This window comes from Ovis aries, chromosome 19, assembly GCF_016772045.2.
Source record: "Ovis aries strain OAR_USU_Benz2616 breed Rambouillet chromosome 19, ARS-UI_Ramb_v3.0, whole genome shotgun sequence".
Classification (NCBI taxonomy): domain Eukaryota; kingdom Metazoa; phylum Chordata; class Mammalia; order Artiodactyla; family Bovidae; genus Ovis; species Ovis aries.
The window spans coordinates 30,501,334-30,506,582 of NC_056072.1; the positions used below are offsets into that span (position 1 = coordinate 30,501,334).

General features: G+C 39.6%; 1 protein-coding gene across 35 annotated transcripts in view; it reads left to right on the plus strand.

Moving 5' to 3' along the window:
- FOXP1 (forkhead box P1) overlaps nucleotides 1-5,249 on the plus strand; it is a 624,022-nt gene that overhangs the window by 378,051 nt on the left and 240,722 nt on the right. The window lies entirely within an intron of this gene.

Sequence of the window (5,249 nt, forward strand, 5' to 3'; positions counted from 1 at the left end):
GACCAAACCTGCAGTGTCTCTGAGGTCTGCTTGTGTAGCCACTCACATAATCTCTCCATTTGTGCATTTGTAGAGTTCTCCTCGCCCTCCTTCCCTCCGTCACTTTCTTCATTTCACCTTTCCATCCTTCCTTTTATTCCAAAGCCTCTCTTGTCTCTTCAAAGTGCATACCATTTTCCTTCCTTCCTCACACATGGATGAACAATGAGAAAGAGGGCATATTGGGGGGGGGAGGTGGAAAAGGGAGGGGATGGAGTGGGAGAAGGACCGTGTAATCACTCTTAATCATTATCCTAAAAAGTGATCTTGCAGTTAACTTTTCTTCTCCTCTCCCCATAGACATATAAATATATTTTACAAAACTATGTTTAGTTTAATTTACACATCCTTTCATGAACCGACCAAGTTCTTTAAGGGCATTTATTCTGCTTCATATAAATAATTGATCAGCCAAGTTAATTTACTTCTGCCTGACTTGGTCAACCTTAATTAACTGCCCTGGAATCAAGACTGAACTTTTTGTTAGCTTAAAATCTTTCACAAGCATGATAACAAGGGTTTTATTTTCCTTAAATTTTCAGCATCAACACTGTAACCAAGGAAATAATCATAATAAGAAAGCATTGCCTTCATTTACTATAAATACATTGGCCTGGACATTATGAATTTTCCAGAATACTGCCAGAGAGCAGCTCTATTGGCAACGACAATAAATAAGCACACTAAACTCAGTTCTTATCCCTCCTACAAGTCCCTCCAGCACAAAAATCGATCTTTTGAAATCAGTAGCGCTGTAATGTTTCCAAGTAAGATGAGAAGCGGGCCATTTTGGCTTTCGTAAGCTTTCCGACATCTGTGCGATTGTAGCATCAGCTTTTGTGCGGTTATGTTGAATGGATCATATGTGATTTAAACACGCCCAGCTCCTTCAGAGAAGTCATAGAGAAGGCTGGAGGAAGGTTTGGCTTTTGTTTTTTGAGAAAGCACTTGTTCGGGGGCCTGGCACGGCCATGCCCTTCAGGTGCCATGCCGTTCCTGTTTAGGCTCTTTGGATGACTGTGTGTCCTTTCTTGTTTTCAGTTTGTCATGGAGCAAAGCAGATCATTGTCTAGGATGTCCCAGAGGAGGCGGAGGTCACCCATACTAGGTGCTTGTGACAAGCACCCAAGAAGAGAGCTCAGCATTCTAAGCCAGAGAACAGAGATCCCTCTCCTGTGACTTGCTTTAGATGAGTCTAAAATTGTAAAACTCAGTAGAAAAACCTCAAGTACAGTGGTTGGCTAGCATGCTGACACCTTTAGCTTTGTACTTCAGATGTTTTTTCCTTGTCTACCTGCCACCTTCGTCGTTGCCTTTTTGGGTTTTGACTCCATTTTCTTTGTGTAGATGTCCTGATTTACTACCTAGTGCAGGACTTTGCAAACTGGAAATTTGCTCATCCGTTATGGAATGGACAAGTTCATGTCTGCCTAACTTGCTGAGGTTTAGTTTTCTGATCTATAAAATGGGAATAGCCTCTTCTCCCTCATAGAATACTTCTGTGTTTGAAAAGTACATCAGAGGGCTTTGTAGTTTGTGCATATGATACAAATAGAAAAGCCTTATTAAATAGCTTGAAACGTTCCATAGAAAGAAAAAACTGCCAGCCCAGATATTGTTAGAAACATTCTTAGACATCGACACTCCTCATTTTTTCACATGTGCTTTTCAAAAAACCTGTTTTCTCCTGATTGGTGTGGGAGATTATAGCAAAGTTTAAATCTTCCAACCAACATACTACTGTTAGCACTTGACTAATTAAGGACATCCTCAGACCAAAATAATCCTTTATGCAATTTCGATCCCAAAGCCTGCACTCTCACAAACCTAGTCCCCAAGCCAAGCTGCTTGGCTTGATGCCTGTGAAACTTGTGCTGGAGGACTTGGCAGTCTTCTGTGGAACTGCATGGAGCAAACCTTCTCATCAGATTGTGCGTTGGATATTATTCTGACTCCACCCACCACGGTGTTGTCAAACCCAGGAAAAGGGAGCTGGGTCAGTCTCTTTGACACTTGTCTTCAGATCTGGGAGCCCAGCGGTCAACGTGACTTGAAAGCCGTATTTTACCTGTAGCACTGCTTCCTGAGGACGGGCTATTTGGCTAAATACATCCCATTCTGAGGGCAGGTATAGAGTTTAGGTATAGACAAAAGCATTGTCTTTGTGGAGTGGGAAACCCCTGATATGGACAGGCTTTCTGGAAGGTTAAAAACATTTTTTTTCCTTTTTTGTTTAGATATGCTTGTGACATACCCTAAAACCTAAATGGGTTTCCTTGCTTAGTACTAAAACGACTATTTCCTTAAACACTTTTTTTTTTTCTTAGCTTCTGTACACGTGGGAAAGTTTATGACAGAGAAACTAAAATGCTGGGGGACAAAAAAATAGCTACGTTTCAGAAATCTGGTGTGTTTTTTTGGTGATGAACTAGATACTTGCTTTGCCTGGTCCTTGCATCTTAAAGTTTTAGTTCTTTTTTGGTAGATTCTTCACTCTGCAGACAGTGAGATATGAATGCAATTTTCAAAGGACTATAATCACTGAAATATCTGATCTAAAGAGACAAGAGTGAATCAGCTGTTGTGTCTGAGTTTGTTTTCCACCTGTTCACAAAAAATGCCATTCTTAATCCAGTTCAGAATTGGATTAACTTTAATGTGTGTGTGTATATATGTCTTCTGGGTTTATGAAATTTGTCATTACATTGGATGATACTATGCATGGAAAGGAAAAAAGATACGGACTTTTCTGTTCTTAATTTTCCCAGTTGTTTTTGTATGAGTATAGAACAGACTTAAAGCAATGTCTTACAGGAAGACACCCTCCTATAAAGATGCCTAGAGTGTTTAAATTTGCGTGTTGTCACGTATTTCATCTGCGGGGCAGAAATCTGTAACACTTTGTGTATATGTGTCATCCATGATTTGAATCAATTTGTGTAAAAGTTTTCTGCCCTTTTATCTAAGGTTGGTATTTCCCAGTAGTCTTAATTATTTGGGCATTCCTTAGCTTGGATGTTTGAATTATCATCTCCCTTCAGTGATAATTGTTTGTGTCTGGCCTCTCAGCCTGGAGTGTGACCCTGAAATGTTCATTGTTTGGCCCTTTCTTTACCTCAGCTTTAAAAAACACGTAGCGAAGAACTCTGACGTCAGACTGAATTTTGTCTTCAGTAGTCCCCCTGCCCCCCCAAATCCACAGCTTCACTCTCTGAGGTTTGTTTTCCTCAGTCTGACAATATTAAATGGAAAATTCCAGAAAGAAGCAATTCTTAAGTTTTAGATTCCACGCCATTCTCAGCGAAATGAAATCTCACCATCCTGCTCCAAGTTCCCCAGGACTGGAATCATCCCTTTGCCTAGCGTTTCCCACCCATTTTCCATTCAGTAGCCATCTCAGTTGTGTCCAGGTATCACAGGGCTCATGTTCAAGTGCTAGTGTTCAAGCATCAAGACTAGTGATGCTGGTACTTCGGATGTGCCAAAGAGGAGCCATAAAGTGCTTCCTTTAAGGGAAAAGGGAAAGTTCTCAGTAAGGAAGGAAAAAAATCATGCGGTGAAGAACCAATCTTCTATCCATGAATCTGTGACGAAGAAAAAAGAAGGGCATACTGGTTTTGCTCTTGTCCTTTGAACAGCAGAAGTTGTGATCATAGTGTCTGGAAAGTGCTTATTTAAGCTGGAAAAGGCATTAAATATGTCCAGCAAGATATTTTGAGACAGACCTCCTCACATAACTTTCACGCTAGTATATTGTTATAATTGTTCTTTTATTTAGTTATCACCATTAATCTCTTATTTAGAAATTAAACTTTACCTTAGGTATGTATGTATAGGAGAAAACACAGTGTATATAGGGTTCAGTAGTCATCCACTCGGGATCTTGGAATGTATCCCCTGTGGATAAAGAGGGGATTACTATAATAATTTTTTATGCAATCCTATGTATATATATTTTAAAGATTTTTTTATGTTTAGTACTTTCCAATTCAGGCTTCCCTTGTGGCTCAGCTGGTAAAGAATCTGCCTGCAATGTGAGAGACCTAGGGTTTGATCCCTGGGTTGGGAAGATTCCCCTGGAGAAGGAAAAGGCTACCCACTCCAGTATTCTGGCCTGGAGAATTCCATGGACGTGTATAGTCCATGGGGTCGCAAAGAGTCGGAAACGACTGAGCAACTTGCGCTTTACACTTTCAAATTCAGAATTTTTTTTTTTATTAATCTGCCTAGGCAACATTTTCTCCAAAATAAGCATAAGAGGGCCTAGACCTTTCACACTTTAAACCAGACCAGACGTTAGGCATTCAGTATGAGAAACACGTAACTCTGAATGGGACTTCTCAGGACAATTTTAACCATAAGACAAAGACAAGAGTCCATTTATTTAGCCTCTGAAAAGTTGCGACTCCCCACTCCCTCTCTCAAAGTAGCCTATCTTATTGGAATGGCCAGTTTTGAAAAGTTCCAATACTTGAATGATGCCAGGGAGTGCAAATCTTTAGAGCGCTTTTGGGGTTTTGACTGTAAGGGTAATGAATGAATACCTCAGGAGGCCTCTTGCTAAGGTGCGTTATCTGCTGATAGACTACATTTGGAAAATACTTCTTTAAGAGTGTAATACATCATACAGAGCCTACACATACTAAAATTAAATGTTACACCTAATACACTGAATGAAATGACTTACTGGTTTTTGAGCAAAACATCCAGATATAATCACAGGAATTTAACCATAAATTCTAAGTTCATTTGACAATGTTATTTTTTTTCTGAGGAAAACAATAGCATACATAGAATAATACTACTAAAAGTTGAATTTGCTTTTCTTTTACAGTTTTTAATTTCTATTTTATATTAGAGTATAGTTGTTTGGCAGTGTTGTGTTAGTTCAGGTGTACAGCAAAGTGATTCACTTGTACATGTACATATACCTGTTCTTTTTCAGATTGTTTTCCCATAGAAGCTATTAGAAAATATAGGTAGAGTTCCCTGTGCTATACAGTGGATCCTTTAAAACTTGAATTTGGACCAGCAGTTCCATCTTCAGAAACTAGACTGTTGGACCACTAATAAGGGATAAGTGGAGTGAAAGAAAATGACAACTGTTTACAGATTTTGGCAACATGGAAGGCAGGGCCCTTCTCCTTATGTACAACAACTGTGCTAACAGCTGCTTTTTTCTTTCTCCCTGGCTCCCTCCTGCAAATCAG